At 41.8% G+C, this 18,117-nt stretch overlaps 1 long non-coding RNA gene across 1 annotated transcript; it reads left to right on the top strand.

The window, feature by feature from the left end:
• Window positions 1–289: 289 nt before the first annotated feature.
• Window positions 290–1,208, top strand: LOC119496047. Its single transcript, XR_005208619.1, has 2 exons — window positions 290–587; window positions 684–1,208. It is a non-coding gene; the product is annotated as an uncharacterized LOC119496047 (long non-coding RNA).
• The last annotated feature ends 16,909 nt before the right edge of the window (window positions 1,209–18,117 follow it).

Genomic DNA, 18,117 nt, shown 5'->3' with positions numbered 1-18,117 from the left:
GTGATGTGTGGCGTCTAAAACAAGCATTCATCTTCACTCCTCTGTGTAAGAAAGGTTATAAATAAACCATAAGCAATAAAAAAAAAGCACATTCAACTTTTTTTTTTCCCACATACATAGCAGTATTAAGTCTCCAGTCACTGTGTGTGCTGTGTGCTGTGTGCAGCGACCTGTTTGTATACTGAAGGGCATGTTGTGTCGCTGCTATTATAACCTCTGCAGGGTAAACGAGCAAATCAGACGCATGTGAGCTCAAGCGCAGATGATTGCACCACCTGAAGCTTTGTAACTAATTGATTGATTGTTTGTCTGCAAGCAGCAGCAGCTGGTATCGAGTTCAAGGTGCACACAAGCAAATCCTGTCATGGAAAAACGTGACCTTTACTCTGGTTTAATAATGCCAACAGGTTATGCGTTGGTCTACCAACATTTTTGTGGTGGTCTAATCTGTGTTTGGTGCCAGTTTTATCCACTCCATATTCCACTAAAATTAAACCTTTTCTTGACATCTCCTGAAATATTTTGCTCTGTCATCGTTAACACAGCTCCAATTGTGTCCATGACAAAACTATAGTGACAACTGCAGAGTAAGTAGGTATTTCAACGTCTAAGTGTCAGTTTCAATATATCATTTTGAATTATAGTACATTATTTTTTCCCCCTCTGTGCGCCTGTTGAGAAAGGAGACACTCGAGAGAAGAAGTGGACTGGTTCGGACAAAACAGAAGTTTCTGGGACAACTTTAGGATTATTTTTATGGCTTCGCTGCTTTATTGGACTTTATAGAGAAGCGGTGAGATGAGCACGAGAGGCCTGATGACATGAAACATAAATCATGAGCTGGTGTCAGAGTCATTTACCACTTTATGGCACTAGATGCTTCCTAGGCTGGTACGCATTGTGGGACAGTTTTATCACCTCAGTCTTTCCCTGTGCATTTATTTAGCATGAAACTGAATGTTAACAATTATTTAAAATTATCATTGTTTTGCTTGCTGAAGTGCTGAGACTGGAGGAATGTGGATTATATTGAAAGGCAGAACTAATACATTTAAGAGGTGTTTCAATTTTAGACTTATTCCAAAAACAAATGGTTTGAAATTGTTATAATAACCGTAGGAATTTCAACAATCGCGGTTCCTGAAGAAGGCTGTTTGCTAAATCGGCGATCTTAAAGTTGAAATAAATGTGAAGGAGTTCTGAATGTGCAAGTTTCCATCCTCATTATCTGATGTCTACCTGCGAGCCAGCGGCTCACTAGAAGCTGTGTAGCTCTAATGATAGCTGGACATAAATAATGTGTCTCTTTAAATTGTTCACAATTAAATCTACAGCTTTAAGGTTATTGCAGTTAAATGATGCAGCAAGTTGTGATGGATGCTGGTAAATATCCAGCTCATTCTCATTCCCAGGGCGTCGATACCAAGGCTTTCCTCCAGGAGACCGCTGTTCGTGTCCCGTGCCTCACGTTACAGTCAGCTGTTTATCAAGTCACATTTACACTGTACAAACATACTAATTTTAAGCCCAACCATATTATTTTTTCCTAAACCTAACTATAGTGGTTGTGTTGCCTAAACATAAATAAGTGTTTTTGTTTAATTCACAACATTAAGCATGCTGTGACTGAGAAGTGACGCCGAGGGCTCGTTAAAGCTGAAGTCTGGAGTCTGCCGTCTGCCGTCTCTGAGCAGCTGTCAATCACTCATGAACTCTGATCTAACGGTCAAACTAGGCAGCGCTGATCAAATATTAATCAATATTCTGTTACTGTAATGCCTATTTCAAGCCTCAAATGTTTTCAGAAACATCTTGTAGTGTACTGTTTAGCTGTAAAATGAGAAAGTTTGTGACCCTGATGTTTGTAGTGTTTTCTTAGAGGCTAACAAATAGGATGACATCTGTTCATTTACATTTGGGCTGGCAAAATGACAAAAAGCAACAAAGGTAAAAACAAAATGCAAGTTTGGGTTAATGCAAAATGTCCTTATGGGCATATCTATGTTGGCAGCACAATCAGGGAGGACGGAACGGGATTTAAAAGCTCAAAATAATTTATATTTGTCTGTTGACAGCAGCAGAGACTAGACTAGTGCAAATAAAGTGTTACCTGTTTACCTTTTGGTCCTGGGGGTCCTGTCATCAAACCACTTTAAATGACAATAAATATAATTGTTTGTTTCTGTTTTGAAATACTTTTCTTGGATGTCAGTGTAGTCGTGGAAGTTGTAATGCCTTGTTCTAATTGCTTTGTTTCGGGCTGAAGACAGAATGGAGGAATTTCTATTTAACTGGAAATAGATGGCATGGAGTCCTATCATTGAATCATGTTGTGGATCCAGTGGATAGTCAGGCGATTGGCCCTCAGGTGGACCATCTGTCCAGATAGACAGGCAGATGGCCAGATGGCCTAACATATTTACTGGCCCCGGGGCCCCCGCAGACAGACAGACCGACTGAGAGGAAAACTGGAGGCTTTCCACATCAGCCTCCTGCAAAACAAACACACACACACAAACAGACTGTCTCTGTCACAGATGTGCACACAAAACAACACACACTGAGTGGAATGTGATTCTCTGACTGCACAGACATTAATATCATCTGAGAGAAACAAGACAGGAGCACGGAGGATCATACGAAAAACCACAGCTGGAACTGTGTTATACAAACATGTGTGACTGCCACACCGGTCACAGATCTCTTTAACTGGAATGATCTTGGAATCAATACACTTCATCTGATGTCAGTCGTGCTCCTCCACATCAACACGGCACACCCGTTTCAAATGTCATCAGCCAATTGAATCAGTGGTTACCACTACCATTCTTAGAGGCTGATCACACCGCCACCGCAGGCTTCAAAAACGCCCTGGCAAAGCGCCTCGGGCAAACCAGCAGGGCGCCTGTGGAGTCAGGGTGCGTGCTCGCAACCGGGCGATCAAATGTGATTAACGGGAAAATGTGGTCTCTCTCTCTCTCAAAGACAGTAGCCCTTCATGAAACTATCACGACATTAGATGTGAGTTCCCTCCTCTCACATACTCCGTAGTTCTCTCACAGTCCAACAGCTAGCTAACCCTACCACATCTACCGGCATCAAAACAGGAAGGAAGTAGTAAAGTAGTAAAGTCCGCCTCTTGATTGATTTCATTGGCTGCCTGGGCCGAATGTGACATTGATGAGCGATGCGACTCAGAGCCTGGCGCGGAAAAGTTGAGAATATTTGAACTTGTATGCACGTCTATTAAAAACGCGCTACCATAGGAAAATAATGGTTTTGTTGGCGATGCATTTCTAGCAACATGTTTTGGTATAATCAGAAACTGCACCTACCACGTTGTGGAAGTGAAAGTGAAACTAAACGTTGTGAATTTAAACAAAACAACTTTAGGTTTAGGCTATAAAACTACTTAGGTTTAGAAAAAGAGAAGTCTGCTTGGTACGTAACATATAAGTAACAAAAGTACGGTAAAAAAAGTCAACGTCGACTTTTGTTTGCACACGGGACACAAACAGATGAACAGTCTCCTAGATGAAAGTCCTGTGTTTGTTTGTCCCATTGATGATTAACCATGTGAATAGATGACAACGGCCATCTGAACCTACTAGTAGGTGTAGCAGGTCCCTTCTAACTCATATCTATGAGGCTGATAACCACCGATAACGGGGACTACACACTTTCCGTGCAACAAACAGAAGCACATGGCTAATTGTAATGCAGAATGACATCATCGGACCATCTGACTCCTTGAATGCCTTCGTTGGATTGGTTGGTTAGGTTTAGTCATGAGGCGTGAGATTAGTTAGGTTCAGGGTAAGAATATCAGGGTATAGCCAACCAGAGGCAGAGTAGGGCGTGCCTTTTCCATGATAAGAGGGACTGGGAAGGTCCGATGACATAATTTTGCATAATAATTAGCCATGTGCTTCTGTTCGGGACATTTTCCGGACTATTGGTCTGCAATAATTTTACATTTTAAACACTGGTGTCAATGGGGACCAGTTACTTTATGTCCCAGAAGGGTCGAAAAACGTTGGTGTGGTTTGGTGAAATGGTTTGGGTGATGTAAAATATTCACATTTAATTTGAAGTAAACCAAGTGCTAATACAAGTAGAGGCTAAATCTTGTAAATTTGGTTTTATAATCCTGTAATTCTGTCTTTAAAAATTACAAATGTATGTATAATCCAAATATTATGTCTGAAGTGGATTTGATATGTTAATCTCCTGCTACGAATAGACACAGAAATAGACAAACATTTAAGCAATCAGAACAGCGACAACAAAAGAACATTGGTTCATTTTTTGTAGTGATATGAAGCCTATCTATCCTGCCGCCCTCTGCTCAGACTGGCCTTCTCTCGCTTGTCTGACCCGAGCTCAGTCTGCTTCAGTGTCTTTTACAGCTTCTGAGCTGCGGTTCTACTTATCTGCCAAGTCATTTTCCTTTCAGTGATTTTGTAATCAGCTCCTCATCATGACTGTCTGCAGCCTGCTCTTAATAGGTTTCCCTGTGGCTAATATCAGCTCCTTGTCTCTGTTCGCCATTAGCCTCTTTAATGAAAGCGTGACCCCTATCCGCGGCCCCGTCTCCCTCTCGGCCCATCCAGAGCTCCAGACATCGCAACGGCAAGGTGATGGAAAATGTCACTTCTCGTCCTTATTCAATTTGATATTAGCCGCGATGGCTCCTCGAAGGCTCATTCAGAGCAGAGATGATGATTGAAACAGGTACAATTAGGTTGTTTTTGCCTCTTTGTGTTTGTGATATTTTCTTGGGAATTTCTTCGCAGTACCAGCTCAACATGCAGAGGCCTGCACATTTTGATCTTGACAGCTGTTGAAGTGGCTGCTTTTTGGGCGTGCATCGCTGCAAAACTCTTTATACTTCCCGGTTCACAATTACGTGGACTACCTATGAATTTATTTTGCGCTGACCGTCATGTCTATCTACACGAATCAATACATTCAATTTTGTGACTATTTCACGAACTGCTGTGCGACTGGGCTGGAAATAACGAGGTCCACAACCCTTCACTTCCCTCAGGCTGCTCTCATACACCGTTCAGAGCTATACCTACAAAAGTAATGAACTGTAATTCATGTATATCCCACAAAATCAGTGCAATTGTTTGCAATGCAGTCTTTTCAAAATACAACTACTTACTTAGGTTTAGGAATAGATCACCTTGGTTAGGTTTAGGCAACAAAACTACTTAGTTAGGTTTAGGAAAAGATCGCAGTTTGGGTTTAAGTAACACCGGAAGGCCTAATTCAGAATATCCAAACAGAACATGACCCGTATCACATTCACTCTCTTGTCATATTCAGAATAATAGTGGAATATTAAGGTGCATGTAAACGTAGGGTGCCAGCCAGCAGCAGTGCTCGGGACACTGCTGTCTCCATTGTTTCGTTGTTTTTGATCTTAGATTACCTTTTTTTTGTGACTTTGTTTTTGGGCTGGAGATCCCCGGTAGTTAAGTTTTCGTGCTTTTGGTTTAAGTTAGCCACTTTCTGAGTTTAGGGGGATGAGCTGGGTGCGACGACCCACTACGTGGCTGGCCAGGCAACTTCCCCTTCTTTTGTTCAGTTAACCGGGATCTCCACCCCTTTGTTTGCTTAGTTACATTTTTGATAGTTACTTTTGTCCTGATTTAAAAATAAATTGATGGTATTATTTTCACATAACTGTCTCTTGGAGTCCTTTCATATGCTTCGGTCTCTCCAGAGCCTTTGTTTGTTTGAGAGGCCGTAGCATTAGTCACTTTTATTCAAGGTTGTTGCTTTAAAAGACAATTATCTGGTCTCTTTGCAAAGCTCTCTGGTGGAGAAACTGTTATTTCTAACTACCAGTTCACAGCTGCATCCCGCCAGCACTGATCTAGCGTGCACCATTGGCCTGTTTTGCACAAACTGCTGCTGTCAAGTAATTTTACTCCTGCGGATCAGTAAAGTGTAATCAAAGTCAACGTCTGTACCTAAATACAGTAAGTTTGTCATGAAGTTTTGGACATGTGGTATAAGGAATAAGTACACTCAGAGGTAGCCTGATGCCTGCTGAAATGGAGGATATGTTTCATTGCTGGGGATGAAATTGAGATGTATGAACAGAGCCATACACGCTGGGTTCTTCCTCAACTATTGAGATAAAATCATCTGTACAAAATATAAAAGAGAGCCTGGCATGAAAGACAAGCAGACGGTAGACGGTAAATCAAACATCTGGATGAAGGTATCATATGGATGAGAACTACCAGATTACAGGACTTCTAGTGTACATGTAAACATACTTGACGTTCATTAAAAATGCATCAAATATGCACTTATGGTTGTTTTTGACTTTCTAAATTCATATTCAGTACAGACTCTAGTCCTGGGAAGTCTGTAAAACCATTTATTTGCTTGAAACCTGTCCTCCCAGCTGCATCATTACTTCCTTGTTCCTTTGGAGCTGTAATCGAGGGGACTTTAAATAATTAATGACAAACTATTCTTCTAAGTGCTGCTCTGGAGCGGCGGCTCCAACCACACGACTTTATTACAAACGGGTCCAAACCGCCGCTGAAAAGGAACAATGGTTATTCCAACAAATGTTACGATTTTAGCGAAGAGCGCTTTTGGGAATTGCTTGTGGGGAAAGTGGTTATCTCCTGGAGTTTAGGCTAATCCTTTAGTTTTTCAGAGGGGCTTTTGCCCCATTACTCTGCATTGAGAAATCTGAAACTGCCACTTTGCACAAAGGCCCCCTGATACTCCTGAGCTGGAGCCAGGCGAGACATTTGGTAAGCCGTTCATGAATTCCCCCCCCCACCCCACCCATGAATATGAGAATGCCATTTTCCAATGGATCCACTGAGGAGAGCTGTACTAAAAGGACGACAGCAACATAATGTAAGTTAACTGAATTTCCTTTTCCAGTACTGCGGTTCCTCTGCGGTGGACAACGTGTCCTCATATAACAGTTCGTATGATATCATCCGAAAAGTTATTCCTCATTTTATGTGCGTTCTCCTATTGTCTAAAAAGTCCCCATATCTCACTGAAATGTTACTTGTAATTAGACAAATATACCTGGTAAGATTCTGCCTGTTAGTTTTGGAAAAGACCATGGTTTGGATTAGAATAACTACGGAAATGGTGCAACTTAAGTACGGAAGTTATGTGACAAATAAATGAACGTTGCCTTCTGGTTTCACGCGGGACAAGAACACCAGTCTCCTGGGCAGCAGTGTGGTGTTTTCTTGACCCACCCATCCACTTTGACCTCCTTTATACTCTCTATACTGCCATGAATATGTGGATTTAATACCTATTGATTTTGTGGGATATATATGAATCGTAGTGCATTACATTTTTAGAGGTATAGCTACAGAACAGCCAACGGTGGACCATCGGCTGTCCTCCAAAGTTTTGTCCTCCTCGACCTCTGTCTTTGCTCATAACTGTTCTCACATGATGTGTTGTCTGTAATTCATCCACTTTAAGCATCTCTTGTCTCTTCTCCCTCTGTGTGGGAGGAATGGTGTATTAGAGTTTTGCCTGTAGTGTGTGTAGTTTATCCTCCTTCCAGGTCTGTGTGATACAGGGGAGGTTTTGTGGTTGAGGACCTTTCGGTGCTTGGTGCCACCTGAAAGCTTGACGCTTTCTCGTTTCTAAATTCTGCACACCATCACTTTTACACTTTATTAACCTAATATTATCTGTGTGTTTTTCTGTTTCTACTTATTGTAATTTTACCATTGCCACCTCTGTCACCTCTGTATATACGCAACCCCTTCGCCAGACAAGAAAAGTTGATATTGGACGTTTCTGCAAAACCCTGGATTGCATTCACATTGAGCAACCGTTGGTTAAGGTTAGGGACAGTCATAGTTATGGCAAATGTACTACGGTTTATGTATGGTTAGGACATTAACTGCAAGTCCTCTGCACGCCCGTCCACCACAATGAACTCCACAATGTTACAACATTGACACTAAATATTGGTATCAGACCTAATTCATGAGAAGTGGAATCATCCAGTTATTCCTAGGAATAAGTCATGCATCTGTCTGACTCCTGGAGTTTTCCAATATCCAAATGAAGGGTCTAAGGATAGAGGTGTCGTATGTTGAACAGATGCAGATTTCCGATGGCTGATTTCAGGCTGTATAAATAAAACAGACTTGACTTGATTCACGGGGGAATAAATAAACAAGATTGTCTTATCTAGGCTACGAAGACTCGGGTTAGCAGGATTTATTTAAGCAGCAAAACACATTAAAGTACAAGATGGAGAGATTTCTGACAGGGAAGAAAAAAAACTAATGATGCTCATCAATCAAACACATCAGTTAAATCTAAATATGGAGACGAGACCATCAAGGAAAGATGCCAGCATTGCATGTTCTCTATGAATGTATTTAAATAAAAATGCTACAGCGTTGGTAAAGATAATTAACCCTCTGAGACCCACAGTAGACCAGTCTTTTTTAGGTGGGGTACAGGGGGTCTATAGAGGGAGATAGCAGGTCAACAGTAGATGTCACATAGAAGTGGTGTACATCATCTGAAAATTGGGAACCTGAAGATTATTTTAAGATGCAGCTCATCCCCATGCTCTACTATATCTCATAAGTTGTTGCAGCAATTTTTGGATTGATACCATTTGTTACACAGATTTAGTGCTAAATTTAACTATTTTTTACCACTAGAGAATTAATAAAAATGATCAATAATCCCTCCAAAATACCACATTAAGACATGAAGAGCTTGAGGAACACCATAGAAAAAGTCGTGCTGTGATTTGGTTTCAAAAACTTTTGACATGGGGAGCACTTCTGTTGTGTAAACTGCTCAGAAACCACCTTATTGTCAATCTAGCTAGGAAAGTCATCCATCCTCTGAATGCTCTAGGTCTCTAGTTTGTGGCTGTAAAGTTTCATGAGGCTGTGATTATCCTAGAGGTCACCACAGGTCATTTTATACAGTGAGGTCAAGTTTCAAGAAATAGGTCTCACTGCAATGAAATGGCTCCTATGGGGACTAACATCATCACACATGAATACAGTTGGGCTCATTGGATCCACAAGAGTCTCAGCTTTACAGTGAGACCCAAATTATGTAATTCAAGACTGTTTAGGGACCCCAGTATGCAGAAATATTCAAACACTGCATAGCTTTTGCTCAAAACTGCATGTGATTATCATAAAGTGGTCATGTCTGTAAAGGGGAGACTCGTGGGTACACATAGAACCCATTTTCATTCACATATCTGGAGGTCAGAGGTCAAGGGACCCCTTTAAACATGGCCATGCCAGTTCTTCTTCACCAAAATTGACCCTTACTTTGGAGCGTTATTTAGCTCTAAAACTGAACCTGCTCCAGCCTCTGAAAGACAGTGAAGTCAGATCTCAGGGGGTTAAACCAGTTTACATACGGGAAACAATATATTTACTTGTCTTGATTGAGAACCACTGCACAGCTGACATAACATTCTTCCCTTCCCCAGGTTGTATTCTATCAGATCACAAAAGCAGGATCACAAGAGACGAAGCAGGACAGAGATGATAAAGACAGCGACAGCATGTGGTCGTTATCTTTCTGTCTCTTAGAAACACAACTGCACACACACGCTCCCATCTTCCTTCTATCTGCACCTTACCGCCCACCCACACCTCCCTACCTCCTCCTGCTTTCCATCTTGTGCACTTTCTCTCTTCCTCCCTCCCACCCTCCGAGCCTCCCTCCTCCTCTGCGGGTGCTGATACAGTGCACTAATCACCAGCTCGATAAATCAATGGGCCCGGGCCAATAACCATTACTTCAAATTAGAGCTGCTTGCTCCTGTGAGGGAAAGCAGCTGACACCTTCATAAAAAGGCGCCTTTCATTAGCGGCGATCGACCTGGCCGAGCCTCGCGCAGAAACCTGCAGGACAACACACACAGCGGGGAGGCGGACGCAGCGGGGGGAGGAGGTAGGAGAAGGAGGAGGAGGAGGAGGAGTGAAGAAAGAGACAGACTGCTCGAGAAAGAAAACCCAAAGTTGTTTCCAGTAAATAAATCTTGGCTGCAGATAAATTCCCTCTGCCAGAATTTATCCTCCTTGAACAGATGGGATTGGGTTCACTGCATCACAGAGAGGCAGAATTACTGGGCTTGTTTTTGAGGCAGAAAAGGGATTGGAGGATGCGTAAAATGGCAGCCTCTCTGTCTCTCTCTTTCTTTCCATCCCTTTCGCTCCCCCCCACCCTCCCTCGATCTGTCGGAGGCTCAGAACTGGTGCATTGATGTGGGTCACATGTAAATCAGCGAAGCGGGTCGAGCCGGCTTCGCCTTCCCCGGTGGGATCCCACAGCTGAGCATCATCTCGGCTCGCGTATTGTAAGGCAGCCACTCACGCTGTTGGTTTATAGATCACTTATGTAAGGGGCAGTCTGGAGTATCTTTAGGGGCTGGTGTTCACTCAGTGACCCACAGATGGCAGTGTGGGATAGTCTGTTTGAGCTCAAAGTGTTGGTCATCACTGTCCGGTGTGCTGCTGGAGAGGTTCAGGTATGCTGTATGTTATAGCACAGCTCCCTCCTCAATGGGTTAATGATGACTGGCGATGAGTGTGCATGTGAAGGCACCATGATGCAAGGCAGTCCTCACCAGGAGGGGAGGGGCTGAGGATACCAATGATCTGTCTAACACTGTTATCTCCTAACAGTCAATATTGGCTTCTTTTAACCACGACCGCAATAATTGCCTTCAAACATTCAGCTTCAACCCAGTACGTTTACTTTAGAAGAGACGCTCGCCACGGGAGCGTCTCTTCTCCCGAGGCGACTGTGCAGGTATGCTTGACCTGTTCGACACCAGTAAAAGAGCAATGAGCTTCTGAAATCAAAAACAGTCTCACAGTTTCACTAACTTGTGAAATAGTCACAAAATTGAATCTATTTGATTCGTGTTCATAGACACAAATTTCCCTTTTTTTACTTAACGCTCAGAGCAACTTTCAACAACGAATTTTCTGTGCGTTTTCCCACAAATGTCAAGCAACACGTGACACACGTGTCAATTTCTGCCCCAGTCTTTTCAAAATAAAACTACTTAGTTAGGTTTAGGAAAAGATCACAGTTTGGGTTTAAGTAACACCTGAAGTGTTGTAACTTAAGTACAGAAGTTACGTAACAAAAACTGCTTCGATAGCTTTATGAAAAGATGTTGGTTTGGGTTGAAAGAACGCTGGAAGTGCCGTAACTTAGTACTGAGTACGGAAGTTACGTAACAAAATCTACTTTGTTAGGTTTAGGAATAGATTGTCTTGGTTAGGCTTAGGCAACAAACTACTTAGTTAGGTTTAGGAAAAGATGGTGATTTGGGTTAAAAAATGGTTTAACACGGGACATGACCAGCGGCCTCCTGGTGACCCACCCATCCACCCCGATGCCCTCCCTACGTACGTTCACAATTACGTGGACTACATCCAAATTGATTTTATGCTGACCATCATGTTAATGTACACGAATCAATACATTCAATTTTGTGACTATTTCACAAACTACTGTGCGACTGGGCTGAAAATAACGAGGTCCACAACCCTTCACTTCCCTCAGGCTGCTCTCATACACCGTTCGTAGCTATACCTACAAAAAGTAATGAACTGTAATTCATGTATATCCCTCAAAATCAAAAAGAAAAGAGATCATGAAGAACTGTCCCCAGGGATTCCTGAATGACCATAACAGATGACCACATTTTTTGGATGGGCAGACAGAACAAAACTAATTCAATAAAAAGAGGATTTTTATTAGTATTGCAAAGTTCACTGCAGTGCTGTGCAAAAGCTCAACACAAAAATCAATCAAGTGCTTCACACTGCTGTTGGAAACATGCTGCTTATCACTTTACAATGCACGGCAGCTGGATTCCCACAATGTCACAATATCACATGACAATCACACAAGGGATCACATATATTAGGAAAATCCATCTTGTCAGGCTTCAAGTAATGCATTTGTGTCCAGCGAGCCAGATCGCGGACCAATCAGTGTTCTGTGAGCGTGGTTAACCTATTTGTGTGTGACAACACAACACGCTCTCACTCCTCAACTTGTCAAATACCGATGCACGGGGCTCCTAAAGGGCTTAGCGTAGATGTTGCATTAGCATCAGTTCTATCAGAACGGGAGAGAATTTCTTCATTGAAAGAAGAGCAGAGAATGGCACTGAAGGCTTTTCTATGTGGTAAATATGTTTTCCGCTCTTCTCCCGACTGACTTCTGCAAGAGTTTGATTGACAGATGGTTCATCCAGTCATTTACAAAGTATTTTATGAAGGTGCCTGCCCTTTTCCAGTTTCCAATGCCGGCTTCTCGGATGGTTCTCTGTAACAAACCATCTGACAGGTCAGGTTAACCACCAACCCTCCATCCAGTTAGGTTCAACTTTACTATCAACAACAGTCTCTTGTGCATGTTCATGTAGTAGGTAAATGTTCATGTTACTAATGGTGAGTAAAAGTTAATTCAGAATTTAGTCCCACCGTATTACAGAATGAATCTCCACCGTCCTCCTAATACATCCGATATGATATCAAATTTCACACCTAATTATATTTTAGGCAGGATGAAATGTAATTTCATGAATAAGACACTTTAGAAACAAAATACTGCAAATGAGCCAATTTAAAGGTGCACGTTGGATGAAATCCTGTGAAATATCCCAGAGATCCCTCTGAGATTGGGCCGTACGCTCAGGTACAGTAAATGGGATTTGTCTTGTCTGGGAGTTGCTGGGTCTCAATGGTGAACTCTTTACTCTGTTACATTTCCCCCAAGCTTCTTCGTTACTCGTTATTATTGCAAGCCAGCAGGTTGGGTGAATAGGTGGTTGCAGTTTGCACGTTACATCATTCACATGATGGTAAACTAAGTGCTCTCAAAGCCGTAGTTAAGTTTTGATGTCCGCTCCAGTTCAAGTCCAGGCAGGCTGCAAGTCAGATCATGCTACATGCGACTACAAGGGAAGGAAAACTGGATCTTGATCTTTAAATCCTTTTAGTTGTGGAGACCTCGTTTTTTCTTCAAGTGTAATGTAGCCTCCATTTTTAAGGTGGTGTACGTGTTAAGAGGAATAAACTTCATAAATCTGAAAAATTTGACTTCCTTGCTTTTTTATTAGCAGCCTTTACTTTTACTTTCAATACTTAAAGATAGGGTCGACAATGTTGGAAAGCTAGCATAATGTGAAAGTAGCATCACACACATGCACGAGCACCGCCGCATCGTAACTCCTTCACAGACTCAAAGCGGAGAGAGGACCTCAACTCATCAATGCTACCTCATGACCAGTAACCGCGGCAGTGCTACTGCAGGGCTGAGTTTTCTCTTCTATTTTCCAGGAAACTTGTGGCGGCGACGCGCTTTGAGTTCAGGCTGGTGCACGCCAAGGGTAGAGAACGAGCATGGAGGCAGGGAGGCATCTGATTGGTTCTTTCCAAGCGGACCGCAAGGCAGTGATCGGTAGATGTTTTTACAGGATTACGGCAGCTACAGATGACGGCTCTTTTCCGGTCCTTTTTCAGAGCTCATCAGTAATGGATCGCTGTCGGGGCGTAAAGACCATTTCAACCAATAGAACACATAGTGTAGACTGGAGAACATTGTCAACCCTGCCTTTAGTTACATTTAATATCAGATACTTTAAGACTTTTACTTAAGTAATATTTTAATAGGTGACTTTAACTTCCACTAAAGGCATTTTCTGGTTAGATATCTGTAAAGTGTGGCTTTCAGGTACTTCATCCACCACTGTCCAGACGGCAAAATGTCTTCGTCTGCTCAGGTTGGTGCATCACATTATCTCGTCTGGCTGTTTTTTACTTTTTTCTTAGAAGTAGGCTGGGTCCAGTTAGAAAAAGGTGATTTCACACAAAGTACCTGATCAGGATTTAACAATATTTAAATCACAATCTGATGACATTTGTGGGGTTGTTTGCATATATTATCTGCCATATAGGACACTGTCCCCCTCACAGTCCTTAGTTTTTGATCTTTAAACTCAAAGTCTGCTTTGTCCTCACGTTTTTTGAAGGGTATACAGCATTAATTTATTTCACTGTCTCTCTTCCATCTTGTGTTTTTATCTCTCTTCGGTACGGTACCGACCATTTATCTTTATTTGAGCTGCTAAATTCTGCTGTTAAACATAACTCAAGTCTCTGTAATGACGAGGACGACCCAGTTCCCCGCTGATTGGCAGACTACCAGTAACTTCAGCTCATCACATCTTCCCACCAACTGGCTTCGCTGTCCCTCGCCTGTCTCCCGGCTAATTTTATTGATGGCGCCATCTTATACAAGTCAGGGGAAGTGAGTCAGTCCTATTTTCTGCAGCAATCTTGTGTAATTTGTACACCTTTTCTCTCCTCTCAGGGGCAGTCAAAGTTAGCAGTTAGTATATCATAATTAAAGGAGAATTGGCGATAGAAAGAAAAAGGCAATTAAAATCTGTTGTCAGAGTCTGAACCTGGCTCAATCAAAGAGACTTTATTGTGAGGAGAAGCTCTGGATGAACAGTGCTATCAAAAGAGGACAATAATTTCATAACAGGCTCTCCTTTCTGAATGTAGGTGGCGGCCTGGATGAGTAATATCTGTTAAAAGATACGAGGGCACAAGGAAAGAAAGGCACTAGTGGAGGTGAGAGGGAGCTGGAAGACAGTTTCTGTAAAATGAAGTTACTTAAAGACTATTTTTATAGTCCAACTTTCCATCCTACTTGCACTTACAGGTGTCTTGGTCGCCTCTGCTTAGCTTCACATTCACAGCAATAACAGGCCAATCAAAACCCACGTTTTAGTTTAAGTAGGAGTCCAATGTTATTCTCAAACTCCTGCCTGTCACTCCCTCGTCTGGAGGCGTTTTAGAGGGTTATCTTAACCTAACTTGGTGTCTTCCCTTAAAATAAGTAGCACACTTCAAGTTTATTTTACAAAGTAAACATAAGTATAGTTCACTCATATTCCCAAGTATACTTTATATAATAAGTATACTAATATCAATGTACTAGTAATATACTTGTAAGTGTACTACTTCAATACTAGAAAGACCTTTTGATTTATAAAAGTAATTTTAACTATACATTAAATGTAAGACATTGAGTACACAACTAGTTTACATCCAAGTTGTATTTTGTACTGCAATTAAAATATGAACTATACTACAAGTGAACTTATAGGTATACTGATAGTTTACTAGTTATATACTTGTAGCCCACTTTTTAGTTTATGAAAGTACACTTTAAAGTATACTCTGAGTAAACTAAAGTTTAATAGTTTTTAATGTAAGTGTAAAGTTTTCTTTAAATGAACTAAATTGGTGATCCTCTGACTTTCTTCATCTGGTCAAAATTTCGATTTGTCCAGTACTTTTGTTTATGACGTTCTCATCAACTTCAGTGTACTTATCAGCAAATGTTAGCATGCTAACATGGTATACTAAAGGCCGTTAAACTCCAGCAGTTTTTTTGTTTTGCGATTAATTTGCAAATAGGTTAGTTGGTTAGGTTGATTTTTTTAGAGCTTTCGCACCGCAAATAAAGGCATCAACCGATCACGTTGTGTGGAACGGGTTCAGTTGTGCCTCTATTTATGAAACAACAACACAGAGGCTCCCAGATGGAAAACTTTATTACTCCTTTCAACCTTGACAAAAGCAGCGCAGACCAGATCCACTCCTTCTGTTCTTTCCTTTCACAATAAAAGACTTAGACATATAATACTCACAGGAATGTATTTTCGTGTTGTTTATTCGTCACGGGGACTGCCCATTGTTTCGACATCCCAATAGTCCGAAACATGCACCATTGGACCTAAAGCTCATTAGACGACAGCCCGTTATTCTGAAAAAACAAACACCTATTGTCCCAAATATACACACTGTCCCTGCTCCGCCGTCTGAATGCACGGGCTTACCTCACTCCCCGAGCCCGACCACGTAAAAAGGCCCACGATGCTCCGGGGGGAAAAAGATGATTGTGTGATGGTGAACATGGTGAACATTATACCTGCTGAACATCAGCAGGTCATTGTGAGCCGACGCAGGCTTTTAGCTCAAAGCACCACTATGTACAGCCTCACAGAGCTGCTAGCACGGCTGTGGACTTGTTTAAAGTCTCATTAGAAGGCTGTAAAAGTAAAAGATTCAGGGTCTGGTTTTTATGACAGGGTTGGAAAGCACGAGTGTTTCAAACGTGATATTGTTGAATGTGAAATTGTAGCAACATGTTAACTGTAATCCATTCATTAAAAACCTGAGAAAAAAGTTCTGACCTTCTCCCACAAAGGCCGATTATATATTTTGGCCGTGACCCTCTACAGTATATAAAGTTTTGTGAATAAATACGGTTGTTTAGTTTGTCAAACTGAGCTTCTAGGCTGTGATATTTATTGTCATTATACAGTACATATTTAAAGTAACATCTCAATCACTTTGAATTTAAATGTACATCTACAAGCAGTAGACAATTTGTTAATCTTTAACAGGGGGATGGACCCGGTTCAGTGCGTCTGCTACTTCAGCACCACGGACATCACCGTGGATTCATCAACACGTCTGCTGTCTGCTGGAATCACAAGCATCGTCTAGAGAGGTCGCGATCGGCTCCAGCGGCCGGTGGAGGCTAACTAACCTCGGTCAGATAAAGGATCAGTGAGTCAGGCAGACTAGATCAACATATTCTGTTCCTGCACTCTCTCTGCTACTGGGGGATGGAGAGTGGGTGGCAGGTTAACAAGGGGGAATGTGTTCTGGTCATTTTGCTAACAAGGGGGATGACATCAAATCGCCTACGAGCTATTTTTTCTTTTAGTTGGCAGTGTACTGTAGGCTCTATTGACTGAAACACACAGCCCATAATACCTCTTCCTCTCTTCTTGCAGCCTCTCTTCAGCTGTCTCTTGTCCTGCCAATACAATCCAGATTTTTCCTTCAAACAAACCATGATTGTGAATGCACAACAGGTCTGGCAAATCATGAGACAACATGCAGCATTAATTCACTTCACAATATATAATTATAAGCAATCACAGACGCACCACAGATTGGGTTCCTTAGCTGCCTTGATTGAAAAACTACATCACTAGAAAAATCTAAATGATGGCTCAAACTTCAGGCCACATACTGAGATCTCAAATGACCCACGACACCTTTTCAGTCACTTTTTTTGCATGAATGAGGAAACATACCACATCTGTGAACTGCTGAACTATTACCTGTGGACTGATGTCCCCAGAAGGTCAAGACTCTAACAAGTTGAACTTGCTAAAAAGCCCTGAAATCTACAATATGGTACGCTGGGCTCATGATGGCTCAAACACATGAAATATGAATGTAATTTTGTTTATGTGCATGTACTGTCATGCTGAACAGAAGTGAGAAGCTTTATTCATTTATTCAAATGATATTCCCGCTTTTGGAATATCTTGAGGTTTGATATAAACACGGTTTAAAAGTCATTGTCCAGTGTGTGTGTGTGTGTGTGTGTGTGTGTGTGTGTGTGTGTGTGTCCTGGATGTGGAGCAGATGCAGGACGTCACTCACTGAGGTGTAGTGTGTCTATGTGGACATGTTTTACACCAGAACAGAATAGTGTTATTTCAGAGGAAACATGCTGGCAGCATTAGATGTGAACTGTCAGGTCACAGCAGGTATTCATTTGTGTCAGCGTGTCCTTGAGTACAGAGCTGAACTTTGATCTCATGTATGTCGTGGAGGGATATGCAAAAGGCATAAATCCTACACAATATATAAAAAAAGAGGTTTGTTGTTGTTGTTATATCTTGAATAGATTTGACCTATTTTTTACCTGATAAGCAGCCATGCAAATAATGACTGTTGTGTCCAGAAAAATGACAACAGTAGTTTAAACAAAACCAAAAGTCCACAGCCGCGCTAGCAGCTCTGTGAGTACTTAGGCTCAGTGGTGCTTTGAGCTAAATGCTAACATCAGCATGATAACATGCTCACTAAGACAGTGCAAACACGCCGATGTTTAGCAGGTATAGAGTGCTCCAGGGATGATATATTTTTGTAGGTTAACCGGGAAGTTAGCATCTCCCTGGTTCCCTCCACTGAAACCCAA

This window comes from Sebastes umbrosus, chromosome 10 (assembly GCF_015220745.1).
Source record: "Sebastes umbrosus isolate fSebUmb1 chromosome 10, fSebUmb1.pri, whole genome shotgun sequence".
Taxonomy (NCBI): Eukaryota; Metazoa; Chordata; class Actinopteri; order Perciformes; family Sebastidae; genus Sebastes; species Sebastes umbrosus.
The sequence above is the reverse complement of the archived record's forward strand: the minus strand, read 5'-3'. Positions and strand labels throughout refer to the sequence as shown.